This window comes from Taudactylus pleione, unplaced genomic scaffold, assembly GCF_031769625.1.
Source record: "Taudactylus pleione unplaced genomic scaffold, aTauple2 ptg000068l, whole genome shotgun sequence".
Classification (NCBI taxonomy): domain Eukaryota; kingdom Metazoa; phylum Chordata; class Amphibia; order Anura; family Myobatrachidae; genus Taudactylus; species Taudactylus pleione.
The window spans coordinates 3205403-3221730 of record NW_028284470.1 but is presented as its reverse complement, the minus strand read 5'-3'; the positions used below and the strand labels follow the sequence as shown (position 1 = coordinate 3221730).

At 44.2% G+C, this 16328-nt stretch overlaps 1 protein-coding gene across 2 annotated transcripts in view; it reads right to left on the bottom strand.

Annotated features, from left to right (window-relative positions):
• The window catches only part of RAI14 (retinoic acid induced 14), a 181230-nt gene that overhangs the window by 60386 nt on the left and 104516 nt on the right, over nucleotides 1–16328 (bottom strand). The gene's annotated exons all lie outside the window — the stretch shown is intronic.

The following is a 16328-nucleotide window of genomic DNA, read 5'->3' as shown; positions in this document are numbered from 1 at the left end:
AGGCTATGGGATGGGAGGGTTAGGCTATGGGATGGGAGGGTTAGGCTATGGGATGGGAAGGTTATGGTTAGGCTATGGGATGGTTAGGCTGCAGGAGGGGAGGGTTATGGTTAGGCTATGGGATGGGAGGGTTATGGTTAGGCTATGGGATGGGAGGGTTATGGTTAGGCTATGGGATGGGAGGGTTAGGCTATGGGATGGGAGGGTTATGGTTAGGCTGCAGGAGGGGAGGGTTATGGTTAGGCTATGGGATGGAAGGGTTAGGCTGCAGGAGGGGAGGGTTATGGTTAGGCTATGGGATGGGAGGGTTATGGTTAGGCTATGGGATGGGAGGGTTATGGTTAGGCTATGGGATGGGAGGGTCAGGGTTAGGCTATTGGAGGTGAGAGTTAGGCTGTGGCAGCGGAGAGTTAGGGTTGAGGCTATAGGAGGGGAGGTTAGGCTGCAGGAGGGGAGGGTTATGGTTAGGCTATGGGATGGGAGGGTTATGGTTAGGCTATGGGATGGGAGGGTTATGGTTAGGCTATGGGATGGGAGGTTTATGGTTAGGCTGCGGGATGGGAGGGTTATGGTTAGGCTATGGGATGGGAGGGTTATGGTTAGGCTATGGGATGGCAGGGTTAGGCTATGGGATGGGAGGGTTATGTTTAGGCTATGGGATGGGAGGGTTAGGCTATGGGATGGGAGGGTTATGGTTAGGCTATGGGATGGGAGGTTTATGGTTAGGCTGCAGGAGGAGAGGGTTATGGTTAGACTATGGGATGGGAGGGTTATGGTTAGGCTATGGGATGGGAGGGTTATGGTTAGGCTATGGGATGGGAGGGTTAGGCTATGGGATGGGAGGGTTAGGCTATGGGATGGGAGGGTTATGGTTAGGCTATGGGATGGGAGGGTTATGGTTAGGCTATGGGATGGGAGGGTTATGGTTAGGCTATGGGATGGGAGGGTTATGGTTAGGCTATGGGATGGGAGGGTTATGGTTAGGCTGTGGGAGGGGAGGTTAGGCTACGGGATGGGAGAGGAGGTTAGGGTTAGGCTGCAGGAGGGGAGGCTAATGGCAGGCACTATAGGGGTATGGATTGGGTTAGAGGTTAGGGATGCTCACCCTGGGTGTGGTATATTTTGTTGACAATATGAAATATGGGTTTACAATCACATTTTTATAGCAAAAGCAAAGCCAATACCAGACATCAACTAAATCAATACCTTATCAATGAACAGTGTTAAGGTGCATACACACTAGGCGATGTGGTCACGATGCAATATAGTGTCCGATTTCTCCCCCGGCAGCTCCCCCAGCAGTCGTGGGCACGATTTTGTATTAAAAAAACGTTCAAATTGACCCACAATCTATCGTGCATCCTATACTATTCCAGTGAATCGTGCCTGAGAGCTTCAGATCTTGCCTGCATCAGGCAAGATCTGAAGATGCGATGTATGACCAGCGGGGACGCACATCAGCATCGTGAGCGGACACTCACGATTTGGACATATTTTACACCATCTCTTGTTCCGATGCATCGGAAACGGGCGGATCGTGTAAAATATCACCTAGTGTGTAGGCACCTTTAGTGTCACATATTAATCCTTAGGACTATAGGGAAAAAAGTGTAATATTTTCAAAATATGTGGAGCATGACGTCCAGAATCTGAGCAGCGGGAAATGGGGACATCGCTGGCATTGCTCCCAGCTGTATTGACCAATGGTGGCTGATGCAGGGTTAAACATAAGACCATTTGCACAGCGCACTTTGTGCATTTTCACTCTGCGCATGCTCGGAAACCAAATGCAAACCAAATGCATCGTTGGACTATGCAAGGTTGAGCGTACGCGTAATTAGGTCTGTTCTCAGATGGCCAATGCGCATCAGGGGGTATGGCTGGTGCAAATAGGCACTGGTAATGATGATGCAAATTAAACCAAGCATAGAGAAAGGCACGGTTTAAACTCAGATATACATACAACTGTGCGTACGGCCGAATATACGCATTAAGTTCCATTCACGTAATGCGGAAGCAATTACGGCTAATTTGCTTTCTACTGCGCATCAGCCTAATGGCGTGTTAAGAAATGGTTTGGTAATATTACTTTAGAATTTGGCAGTTGCCTGACCAGTGGTGGAGGCAGCCATTTTGTGGCCTGATGCTGGTACATACACTACATATTCCAGAGCACGCCCTGATAGAAAGGTACAATATCTGACACAAGGGAAGGTCACCGTTACCATCTCAGTGTTACAGAACTGCGGAGGTTCTATATTCAGGCGATAGTCTTCAGAGCACATACAGTACTTTGGGGTATATTTCTTTTTCTCTATCAAAGTAATTCTGTTTGTTGTACACCAGAGATTTGCAGCTGGGGAACTGGCCTCTGACATATTCCAGAATCAGCTCTCCCCGGTCTTTCTAATGACTTTCTTATGAGTTATGGACATTTTACCTGGCCCCACCAATAACAAAGCACAGGGTCATTTCACAGGCCTGCACTTTACCAGATGATGATCTTAGGACTTTGAGGATTTAAGAACAAACACATTTATACCAATAAGTAGCCTTATTACGCTGATATACGGTATTAGAGACAACGGCAAATATTCCATTACAGATCATTGATTGGTTGCCATGGGCAACATCTCCACTTCTAAAAACCCGCACTTTAGTAAATATACCCCTAGTTGTCCAATACAGTGGCAAGCATATACTAGATAGTGTTACCCTATGTATATTTTATTTGTGTCTCCTTACATGCCAAGAGGCAACTTATCTATTTGCTGGCCCTGCTATATATGTCACCCTCCGCACGTGGTCGCACCACCAGGCACCATACGCCAATGAATCCATACTCTATTGCAGGCACGCCATACTGTAAAACGGTTATTACCATGCACATTGATAGAAGAGCTTTGAGCAAAGGTAACTGGGTGACGAGACAAATTAATGGCAGTCGACAGAAAATAACACCTTCACAGGAAATACCTAAGGTACTATTCTAAGCATTTGGTTATAGATTTATCAAATAGGATTCATTAAATAATACTTCTATGGATGCTCCCGGGTGTTCCATGAGATGGGCAACTTTAAGATTACGGAGCAGATGTACTAAGCTTTGAAAAGTGATAAAGTAGAGAGTGATAAAGTACCAACCAATCAGTTCCTGTCTCTTTACAGGCTCTGTTTGAAAAATGACAGTTAGGAGCTGATTGGTTGGTCCTTTATCACTCTCCACTGTATCACTTTTCAAGGCTTAGTACATCTCCCCCTAAATCTTACACCGGTTGGACACTTCCTCCTCTGAAAGGGATAGGGGACTTCTAATTCTGGGACAGAAAACCAAAACACCCATTTGACCTGCCATTTGCTCAGCCAATTAAAGACACACTAAAGTAACTATTAGACATTCTTGCTACTAGTTTGGGAACCAGATGTTTGAGTTGTAGATATATAACAATCCAGCGTAAGATTGGTTTAGTGTCAATAAACTGGACTGTTCTGGGAAATCGAGGACACGTAAGAGCCGGATACATGACTGGTGTTGACAGAAAGGCGATAGACTTGTCACCAGTCTGGTGTTTAACCAGACAACTCAGATTTACACTGGTGTTTGACCAGTGATGGGATCTCTTGAAGTCTCTGCATCGGAATATTTTTCCCCTGTCTCTTGGGAGTGTACACAGGTCAGACAGCAATACCTGACACCGATGACAGAGGAAGCCTCACTCAGTAACTGTTCAAACGGATGTGTGGGTATGTTTGTTGCACGGTGAGTTTTGCGTACATGCGCTGCGAGTCTGTGTGTAGGCCAATTACCAGTAAGTCTATTATGAATTAGGCTCCATTGTATATTAATAGTGCAAGAAGGCTGTTCTGTCTACTGTTACTGTACAATAGACTATTAAAATGACAGGGCTGTACTGTATACTGGTACTGTATACTAATAGAATGATGGAGGAGTACTGTATACTGATACTGTGCTGTATACAATTAGAATGACAGGGCTATATTGTATACTGGTACTGTATACTAATAGAATGACACTGCAGTACTGTATACTGGTACTGTGCTGTATGCAATTCAGAGTCGCCTATCATCCCGCATTGTCCGGGAGAGTCCTGTTTCAAGCTCTAATCTCCCGCTGCCCCAAATTCTAGATCAAAACTGGTTACTACTTGTTACTAATATTTTATAGATCTATGTCGCAAAAAGCATTTAAGCATAGCTACACCCATAGGTGGAGATAGACACGCCTCTTTAACAGCACGGCACGCTTTGTGTTCTACTACAAACTATATTCTCCCTAAGTTTTCAAAAGTAGACAAGTATGATACAATTAGAATGACAGGGCTGTACTGTATACTGGTACTGTATACTAATAGAATGACACTGCAGTACTGTATACTGGTACTGTATACTAATAGAATGACAGGGCTATATTGTATACTGGTACTGTATACTAATAGAATGACACTGCAGTACTGTATACTGGTACTGTGCTGTCTGCAATTCAGAGTCGCCTATCATCCCGCATTATCTGGAAGAGTCCTGTTTCAAGCTCTAATCTCCCGCTGCCCCGAATTCTAGATCAAAACCGGTTACTACTTGTTACTAATATTTTATAGATCTATGTCGCAACAAGCATTTAAGCTGTCGAAGCTAAACAATTGGCTAAGACAAGTTCAGGTTAATATTTAATCGCGGCGACGCCGCCATCTTGAAAATGGCCGCCTAAGCGCCAGTTTAGATAAACTATAGGCATATTCTATGCCCAAGCAACAAAGAAAGCAGGGCAGCATGGTTGGTATAGTGGTTAGCGTTACGGGCTCAAAGCTCTGAAGTCATGAGTTCAGTACATGACCAACGCACTGTGTGGAGATTGTATGTTCTTTCCGTGTTTCCGTGCATTTCTGCCGGGTTCTCCAGTTTGCTCCTACACTCCAAAAACATACTTGTAGGTTAATTGGCTTCTGACAATAATAATAATAACAATAAACTCTAAATTGTATGTGTGTCCATGTGATAGGGAATATAGATGTATCAAGCCGTGTAAAGAACAGAGAAGTTATCCATAGCAACCAGTCAGCTTCTTCCTATCATTATAGGATGTAGTTGATAAATGCTACCTCAAACCTGATTGGTTGCCATATTCTCTACTACCCCACTGAGCACTCCCACTCCACCGAAAATGTATTTTAATCATTGTTGGAGCTCTTGCATCATCTAAATATACATCACAAACTAAAGAAAAGAAAAAACTATATACGTGCTATATATAACAACTTTTCTTTCCAGCAGCAGATGTGGCAGTTCCAACATTTCACAGACAAGTGTGGGCTGAAATACTTGTACGCATATAGCTTAGACACCCCATTGTAAAGCTGAGCTGTCATTTTTTTTATTACGGCCTGCTTCCATACTTAATGACAACTCTGTGCCTCAAACACATTAATTCACGATAGCCGCTGCTATTATTACATTCCTGTAATCTGGCACAGAGTCCAGCAATCCAGATACCGCAGGTCTTCCAAACCGGCAGCCGTGTTATTGTAATTCATAAGTCACATGCCAAGCATTCCAGCTCTTGTATGTTGTAAACTTGTCTGTAAGAATAAGAGTAGTAACAAAGAGTCCTTTGTGTTATGGTAAAACTAATCTACTGGACCAATAAAGTGGTGCCGAGGGCTGGCAAATCTGTATCAGCACCAATAAGTATAATATTAAAGGGGCACTTGCCCAGTACAGGTTGGGCGACCTTGGTGAGATGAGATGGAGCAGGCTAAGAAAGAACCTCTGGCTTAGCACCAACCACGTCAAATATAATAACTTCCCTATTCCCTGAGTTGAACTAGACCATCCCAAAAACTTCATTTTGTTGGATAATCTATGCCCAGTCTAGTAGCAGCACCAGCAGCGGCTGTGGTAATATACAACTCCATAATATCTAAAAAACATTTTATGACCTATAAGAACATGACACGTAATACAACCAAAACATTCTATGGGCGGAATTCAATTGTATTCGCGGCCCGCATCTCCCGTCTAAAGTGACAGGAGATCGCGGGCCGCTATACAATTGTCCAAGATATTCGCGCTGATCGCGCCCATAGAGGTCAGGTTTAGCCGCGTAAAGCAGCTAAACCCGACCAAAGTGCTGGGCGCGATCGCGAAAAGTGATGTTTGGGCGCCCAAACATGTCACTTTTCTCACATTTCAGCTCTCATCCCCCAGCTGATCGCGCCCGACAGGAGCAAGAATAGAATAGCTCCGTCGGGCGCGATAGCGGCTAGAAATAATTGAATTCCGCCCATTGAACTATAACAGTGAAACGGGTAGACCACATCGAAACCCCAATAGCCTACAACCCTAAAAGCTGGGTACACACCATACAACAGTGCGAACCAGCGATGTAACGATACATGCGAACGCCGTGTACACTGCACAATCTGGCGCACGATGGCGTGATGTATTGTTACCTGCTGCCTGTAACAGCACGTCTCGTTCATTGCATCATCCCATCGGACGTGCTGCACTGTGGATGGAGACAATGCGATGAACGATGGCTGGGAACGACGGATCGGGCGTACACACTATACGATGTGTACGACATATCGTATAGTGTGTACCCAAGCTTTACTACACACAGCGGTCAATCCTATTAGGTGCGAATTGCGAGTTTGTTTCTTGAAACTTGCAGACTTCACACTAATGTGCGCGCTCCCAAGAACTCTCAAATCCAATTAAAAATGCCTATTCGCGGTACTCGCAGCGGAGGGGTGCGCATGGACTGCCAAATGAGATGTGAGAAGTGCATGAAAAAGTGGGGAGACCATCCTGGACCCCCCAAAAGGTACTGTGGGTCTTTAAATGGTGTCAAATGGCTGATTTGTGTTTTTTTTTTTTTAATGCAAAAAAATTATAAAAAAAGCACACTTTTTTTGTTTAATCTCAAACGAAACAAAAAAAAAAAAAAAAAAGTAGGAAAAGAATTGATTTTGTGGTACTTTGGGCACCTTGAAAAATTGTAAAAAAATATGATTAAAGAAAAAAATAATTATTTTTCAATTAAAAAAAATATTGTAAATAAATTTGGGGTGCCTAAATGGATGAAAAAAGTTGATATGGGGGTAATTTGAGGAGGACTTTTTTTTACCCCCAAAAATTACATGTAATTATTGGACTAATTAAGCTGATTGGAAACTTTCATTTGCCTAATTAGTCAGTAGGGGGTGTCCAAGGAGTTCAGCACAGTGTCCCGACATTTTAACCTTAAAATAAAGATTTTCCTTTCCATCTCTCACCCTCAGGGAGATGCGAATGGAAAAATGCGAATTCAGTCTGACTGGTTCAGTGCCAGTAGCTAATTGGATTGCAAAAAGAGAAAATAGCAACTCGCACCTAATAGGATTGACCCCAAAGATCAATGCAAGGCGAGCAATCCAGGAACCTTACAAATAATGGTCCTGATTCGGAGACGCGCGTAGGTCTAAATGTGGCCGCATCTAGCGATTTGTCACGGGCTGCATGCGTATCTTTGTAAATGTAAGCACGATTCACAAGCCATATGTATCTCGGTCGGTGTAGGTATCTTGGTAGGTGTTCGTATTTCGGTTGGTGTGAGTGCCGATGATGATGATTATGGCCTCGCCACACCAATAGCAGTGGGATGGTGCGTATGCATTAGGAAGTGCATATAATTGCATTGGCAATCCACTGACATTCGTACCTGTATGGCCCAATAGGACTAATACAAGTTATACAGGCACTGCCCAATACAACTTGAACATTGCAAAACCCATAATAGTAATAGTACTGGTAGATCCCTGAAGATAGAAATGTTACAATATTGGCCTGGGAGCACTGGGATACGATAAAAACGCAACGCACGCAATCAGGAGGCAGGAACAAGTAAGGGTAAGGGTTTACATGTAATAAACCATAGAAGGCACTAAACAGAGACGTGTCTCAGGTTGTAGTAACTGTCAGTTCTGGCTGGTGTTATCAGGCAATGAATGTTTACATAGCACAAGCACAAGCAGGAACAGATCATAATACCGGAGCAATGCATCTAACAAAATGTGCTTATTTAAAAGGCCCAAATAATAGCCATGTTCATGGAGGGTTGTGCTCATTAGCAAGTGGCGGCCTCCAGTGGTCAGGAGCAGCAAAACATCTAAGCAAAGTCATATCCTGACTAATAGTGACTATCGGTTTCTAATGGACAGAAATAGAAAAAGATCTGCAAGGCCTTGAGCAAGTAAAGCAATTAGTGAACCTTTAGTTAGGAACTAGCTAAGAGGAGACCTTGAGCATTTTCTGCGGTGCTATTTTAGCCCGTAATCTAGATATATATAAAATCAGATGTCCTGACTGATTGACCAACCAACGCCCAGCCCAAACCCCTGGACCTAGAAACATGAAAATAGGGGAGTATATTCCTTCCATGACGTAGGTGCCCACTAAGAAGAGATTTTTTGAAATTCGACTAGTGAGGGGGTGAAAAGGGCTAAAATGTTTCCTCCCCCTGTGCAATGTCTTACTACAGGGCTGAGCGGGGGTAATGTGTTACTACAGAGGTAAGGGAGGGCAATGTGTTACTACTTAGGTGAGGGAGGGGAAAATCGAATGTGTTCAACACGGGTGAGGATAAGGAAGGTGTTACTACAGAGGTGTGGGAGTGGAATGTTTTAGTACACAGGTGAGGGAGGGTAAGGTCTTACTATAGAGGTGATGCCTTACTGTAGAGGTGAAGGATTAATGTGTTATTGCGGTGGTCAGATGGAAATGGAAACAGTAAATATCTAAGGTAGGGGTGGGCGATTAGTGGCCCCCCACCTGTTGTAGAACTACACATCCCAGCATGTCCTGCCACAGTTTTGCTATTCGACCATGCTAAAATGGTTACAAGCAGTGGCGTCACAAGGGTTGTGCAGGCCACACCTGGGTGTCATCCACCGAGGGATGACACCAAGGTGCAGACTCCCCCTCAGTGACAGCAGCCGGGTGCTGCACTGTAGTATTAAGTGCAGCACTTGGCTCCTGACACTGTGAGGGAGCCGGCACTGCACACAGGGCAGTCCGCACCTCCTGCACCCCCTGGCCCTCCCAGTAAAAAGCACGGGAGTCGGTACTATGGGGTTTGGGTCACGAGGCCACGCTCCCTTCCCACACCCCTGTTGCGAGGTCACACCCCCTTTCGGCTTTGCCACGAGCACAGCATCCTTCCCCACACCAGGTTATACAGCTGTGAGGGACGCCACTGATTACAAGGCATGCTGGGATGTGTAGTTCAGCAATAGAGCTCTGGAGGGCAGCTTATTGCCCACCTCTGATCTAAGGTCTACCCTGGTGAAACTGGGTACATCAGCTAGTCAGCAATATACATACATGTAATGTATGCTATTCTCCAGCACTATTAAAGCAAGTGCATTCTCCAAAGTAGTATAGATGAATCAGTGTTCTCCCCAGGCTGTTTTCTGCAGCCTCAGATCGCTTCAGAGGCCAGCGTTCCCAGTGATGCACTGTGCGGGTGACGTCATGACATCACCAGTGACGTGAAGAGCTTACCCTGAGCGCCTGCTAGATCCAGTCACAGCGAGGCAGCAGGAGTGCCGCTGCCGAGCATGTACAGGTAAGTTCTGGGCTGGACCAGTCTGGGGGCACTGCATATGGGGCCAGTCTGGGGGCACTGCATAAGGGGCCAGTCTGGGGGCACTGCATAAGGGGCCAGTCTGGGGGCACTGCATAAGGGGCCAGTCTGGGGGCACTGCATAAGGGGCCAGTCTGGGGGCACTGCATATTTCAAGTTTAAATCATTATAAGGACAGGGTTTAAAACATTTTATTATTGGGAAGGACCCACCCGGCTACTTCTTGATACCACCCTGCTGGAAAAAAATTCTAGGGAAGAACACTGGATGAATGGTATTAGCCTCAGGTGTTTCCACACTTTCTGCAAACGCTGGAGAGAGATAAGTGTGTGTCTGAAAGTTTCCTACTCAACTGCTCATTTGTGTATCTACCGATATATTATAGCTGTACTTAATTTTACAATGGAGGAGAATAATTACATTGTCAGGTATGATTTTCATAGAAACTAAACACTCATATAAGTCATCATCTTGTCACACAGATTCAGCCAACACCTTCAGCAAAGGCTCCTCCAGACATCCCTGCTGCCGGCAAACCTACATGCCTAAGACCAACTTACCCTCATACAGTATCACAAAATTATCACAAAATAAAATGTAACATTCCTCTCCACTTTAAGAAGCATTCATTATTTTGGTCAATTAGGATACAACTCTTGCAATAAAAATCACACTTTGGATTGTGGGAAGTTAATATGAACTAGGTCCCCCATAGGCTCCAATAAGCAGCCTCCACTCCTCTGGGAAGAGTTTGCACTAGATTTTGCAACATGGCTGAAAAAATTAGCATCCATGCAGGCACAAGAGCATTGGTGAGGTCTGGCACTGACGTTGGGCGATGAGGTCTGGCTCACAGTCATTTTCCAATTACTCCCAAAGCCGTTCCATGGGGTTGAGGTCTCTTTGTGCTGGTTGTGTGCAGGGCCAGTCAAATTGTTCCACAACAAACCTGGAAACTTATTTTTTGAAGGACCTCAATTTGGGTCTGTAGGCCCTTTTAGGCTAAATTAATAATTCCAGCCCAAAAAATGAAGCACAGCCCCAGACCATTATTCCTCCTCCAACAAACCTTACAGTTGGCAGTATGCATCCAGGCAGGAGTTGTTCTCCTGGCATTCACCAAACACAGATTCCTACGTCAAACTGCCAGATATTAAAACCACTCTAGAGAAAGCATTTCACCTGCTCCAGAGTAAAGCTGGTATTTGGTATTGTGCATGGTTATTTGAGGCTTGTGTGAAGCTACTGGGCCATGAAAACCAAAAAGCTCCCAACGAGCAGCTGCTCTACTGAAGTTGTTCCAGAGTCAGTTTAGAACTAAGTATGAGTTTAACAAATGATAAAGTAAGTTTGGGAAGAGCGATTAGACAGAGGGTAGGTCTACCAAGTCTGGGGAGTGGTGTTGGCGCACACTGGGCTGATGCAACATGCGTCATTATGCCACATCCACCGAATTGTGCCCAATCTTGTATTGGTGGTTGGTATGATGAGGCAGATTGGAAAAATACTTGAAGTATAAAAGGTGCGTATCCACTACACGAGAATGGAACGGCTGTACAACATCGTAATCGTTCAATCGTTCTTCATCCTGTGCAGTGGATATTGTGCCCAACCCTCCCTCATCCCCGAGCATGCACAACCTGTCGATATCGACAGGTTGGGCTAAATGTTCAGGCGATAAGTGCCGACAATGACCAGTGGGAGCGCGCATCGCTGGTCGTTGCCGGCCTATTCACTGCACGATTAATAAATGATTGAACGATAATGATGTCGTAATCGTTCAATCGCTAATTTTTCTCGTGTAGTGGATACGCACCATAACAGTTGCCGCATTTAAGAATACATGAGCTAGTGGCTTGCTTATCAGGCTCAGGCTAGTGGCTTCCGGTGATTCGCACACATGGGCTAATGGCTTGCAGTATTGTACAGCCATGGCCAAAAGTTTTGAGAATGACACAAGTATTGGTTATCACAATGTTTGCCGCTTCAGTGTTTTTAGACCTTTTTGTCAGAGGTTACTATGGTATACTGAAGTAAAATTGCAAGCATTTCATAAGTGTCAAAGGCTTTACTTGACAATTACATTAAGTTTATGCAAAGAGTCAATATTTGCAGTGTTGACCCTTGTTTTTCAAGACCTTTGCAATTCGCTGTCAATCAACTTCTGGGCCCCATACTGACTGATGGCTGCCTATTCTTGCCTAATCAATGCTTGGAGTTTGTCAGAATTTGTGGGTATTTGTTTGTCCACCCGGATTGACCACAAGTTCTCAATGGGATTAAGGTCTGGGGAGTTTCCTGGCCATGGTCTCAGAATGTTGATGTTTTGTTCCCCGAGCCACTTAGTTATCACATTTGACTTATGGCAAGGTGCTCCATCATGCTGGAAAAGGCATTGTTCTTCACCAAACTGTTCTTGGATGGCTGGGAGAAGTTGCTCTTGGAGGATGTTTTGGTACCATTCTTTATTCATGGCTGTGTTCTTAGGCAAAATTGTGAGTGATCCCACTCCCTTGGCTGAGAAGCAACCCCACACATGAATGGTCTCAGGGTGCTTTACTGTTGGCAGTAAAGAATGTTACCAAAAAATCCTCCAAGAGCAACCTTCCAACCATCCAAGAACAGTTTGGCGACGAACAATTGTCATTCTCAAAACTTCTGGCCATGGCTGTATACTGTAAAATGTCGAAGTTCTCGCCATCTCTGTTCCACCTTAGTTTATCCCATGGCCTCTATGTGCCAGCCGCTGCCGTCACGGGGAACAAGTGTGCCGGCTCTTTCTCCAGCAGCATGCATGACGCTACAAGAAAAACACAGGGCTACAGACAGATAAAGCAAGGCAGGTAACCACAAGCTTGGCAGCGCAGCACAAAGGTGACCCTCTATTTGAGGAAGGAGGTACAGTCACAGTTGCCAGCAACTCCACAATAACTATTTCATGCTTCATGACTCCACCTTGCACGGTTTCTCCTCAGGTGGCAAAATCAGGGCATTGTCTGCAGAGTGCCAGCTTGGTGCATAAATAGATTATAAAGCAGACGATAAGAGCATTCAGATAAGTTCAGATTATTTAAGGAGAAATTTCAAATATAGGGGGGCTTGCCCAATTTAGCACGAGGGCCACAGGGTGTTTTTTGTTTTTTTTTATAAAAAGGACAAAAGGTACCTGTGCTGTCATTTAGACGCATTTTACATCCTCCATGTGCCTAATACGTGAAAACGCATTTCTAGGTATAGTTCTTCCAATATAATTAAAAAAGCAATCAAGCACTTAAAATGTACACATGTAACAAGTACACTGACAGATGTTCCCTCCATTTAATTATTATATTGAGACATACATGAGGATGTTTTGAGCTTCCAGGATCAAAATTAAAATTAAAAAGGAAAAAACTAATGAAGGGATGATCCTAACGGAGGTGGTATACTGGAATTTACTCTTTCCAACGTACGTATTTTCAGGCGGACTCGCATATGCCTGCTAAACAATGCTTATATGAAGTTCCAAGATCCAGCATGAAAGCGTGCCATGGTGTGCTCTATGTAATGTACCAGCTGAACAATTAATAATTAAACAGAAAAGTATTGCTTAAATGTATATATTGCACCTCGAAATTACCTTTAGTGTCCAAAGAGGATCTGAATCAAATCAAAAAAGCTGAGACTGCAGTTAGTTAAGCTGCTTTGACAACACAGGCCCTGACCCAAAAAGCCGCACAGTGTATTTCGGCCTGTCGCTAATACTGTTCAATGTCAACATCTCTTTCAAATACTTTTTACTGACACTTAATAGAAGTTTACCGACAACTAATATATCACTGACTAATCATACTACCATCAGAATGTGTCCACAACTGAAGGGAGGCAACATAAACAACAACAGGTAGCCCACAGGATGTACGAAGTGGTTCACAACTCACTGTGGGGGGAGATGTATCAAACCTTAGAGGGAGATATAGTGGAGAAGTTACCCATAGCAACTAATCAACTTCTAGCTATCATTTATTTAGCAGAGTCTATAAAATGACAGTAGCTGATTGGTTGCTATGGGTAACTTCACTTCAGGGCCGTAGCTAGGGTAGTGCGGCCGGTGCCATCGCACAGGGCACCACAGGTCAGGGGGCGCTGTTTGGGCCTGTCAAATTTCTGTTTATTATCATTCTCACTTGTAGCTTCCTCTTATTTCATCCCAAACATCTCCTGGCTCCCCTATCTCTTCCCTGGCCCTTCCCCATGAAGCCATGGCCCATTTTTGGGTGCATTATGTCCCTTTGAAAAATGAGGGGGGCACCAATGCTCTTTCTGGCACAGGGCAACAAAAAGTCTAGTTACGGCTCTGCTTCACTTTATGTGTAACTTCACTGGTATCTGAAGGACAGTACATTTACTGATGGAAGAAGATGTCCTACAGGAAAATAGGAGGTCTAGGGTTTCAATCTTGAGTTGCGGCCTCACAGGGAGCCCAGGTGAATGTATAAGGCTGATTATTATGTCAGCCCAGCACCGACGCTACATGCAGAGTTGGAGAGTGCTGAGGATGGAGCTTTGCTGTTCATTCTAATGGCGCAATTTAATTAGAAGCAATGTACAGGCGATGCTGGCAATGTATCGTTGTGACGGTGTTTGAATGCCGGCAATGGCATCGGCACCCTTCTTTCATTACCCCTGTACTGTGTATATTACCATGCAATACCATTGGGGTGCACAGGGAAATGCACATTGTAAGCCTAACGTATCAGCAGGATTTGTGCGCACTGTACTTCGTCCGTACATCGCGAGAAACGTGCAGTCTTGCTTCGCATACTTTACAAAGGAAATGTATAAACAATTAATAGGAATGGTAATGTAATGGTCATAATGAATTGTATTCAGTTCCTTACCCACTGACGTAAACATGAATTTTATTACTCGCAAAAGCATACAAACGGGCATGGGAATGGAGCCTATCCTGACAGCACTGACTTTAGGAAAAGTGAGGTTCTTGCAGTGTATAGCAGGCAGCCAGTGAGAGCTGTGAGGGGAGGGACGGGGGCAGGGCTGTTGAATCCATCACTGTGTGAATCTGTGTAAAAAGTAGGGATGTGCAGGCTCGGATAGGTTCGAGTTTGCACGCCGAGTTCGGATTTTTCCCTCCAAAAAAAACGGAACTCAGAAAGAGGCAAAACATCATCTTGCATGGACAAACATCATCATTCCTGGACAAATTCCAAGAATGATGAAGTCCATGCAAGATGAAGTTTTGCCTCTTTCTGAGTTCCGTTTTTTTGGAGGGAAAAATCCGAACTCGGCGTGCAAACTCGAACCTATCTGAGCCTGCACATCCCTAGTAAAAAGGGCTCCAATGTGAGTAGCTGCGGCTTTTCCTCACGCCAAGTTCCGTCATGCTTCATTTGCGACTTTATAAGTTTGTTATACCTAGGCTATTAATGTCGCAGCCTAGCATATATGGTGCACTGCGAGCGGTTTTGTCGTCTCGTTTGCAATGTGACTGAGAGACAAAATGTAAGAAAAATACAGTACGCTACTCGTCTCGGGGAGCGTCCCAGTTGCTCCTGGGATCTCGCAGCTCAGTGTATGAGGACACATCTGTATTTGTCCTTGATGTGCATTAGCATTGTTACATGACCTCTTTAAGTATTATATTATCGCTGGCATACAGTATTAGAACATGCTGGACAGATCAGAGCTCGAGGAACATTATTCCCAGCTGTTCCCATTTACATTACACAGATGTACCTTCATACACCTAAGCCTCCATAAGCCATACGGTGCCACTCAAGACGCCCGGGCACAAGGGAGCTGCTCCGAGTGGTGTAGAGTACCGTCTTTTTCTTTATATTTAGCATCTTAGTCGCATTGCAGAAGCAGCGAGAAGCCGCTCACAGTGCACCACAGACGGCGAGCTGGGACGTTAACGGCACAGGAATTGGTTGTACGAGTCGCCCGGCACCTTGTGCGCCAAGAGGGCCTGTTTGGCGTGACTGAGCCACAGTGCATGAGGACACATCTCTATGTTATTGCTTTGCTTCCTCAATTAATACTTTCTATTTATTTTCATTTTTCAACCATATTATTGTCGCTTTCTAAACTTCTTCATATTTCCAAATCTCTACTCATCTATACTTTTAAGGGGGAAAAAAAAGGTGACCTGAATATTTTTGCTCTACATTTACATCGAATAATGGAACTGTGGAAATATATCATCTTACAAATGCAATTTATTTATATAAACATGGTGATTTTATACATTTCCCTCACGCCAGATCCTCTCCGATGGGAGAAACAGACAGAAAATGCATTTTATATGTTCTCGGTGCTATTTTGCAAACAGGAATGTGTTATATTTTGCAACACCCAGTAATGTCACAGGTTTCGTGGTTAAAGCAATTCCTTTCCTAAATACTTATAGCTGCATACACACACAACGATTTTGTAAATTAACGATTTTAGTAAACGATTTTCGTTCATTTTACCCTTGAAAAAATTAATGAAAATCGTTTACTAAAATCGTTCATTTACTAAATGTAATGAACGATTTTTTTGAACTACAAACAATTTTTGCATATTCCCTTAATGAAAATCTTTGAGTTGGTCAGTCTGACTGAACTGCAAACGTGAACGCGCATGATCGATAATCGTTCATCGTTTTAACTTAGAAAGTGAACGATTTTTTCAACGACTGAACGAT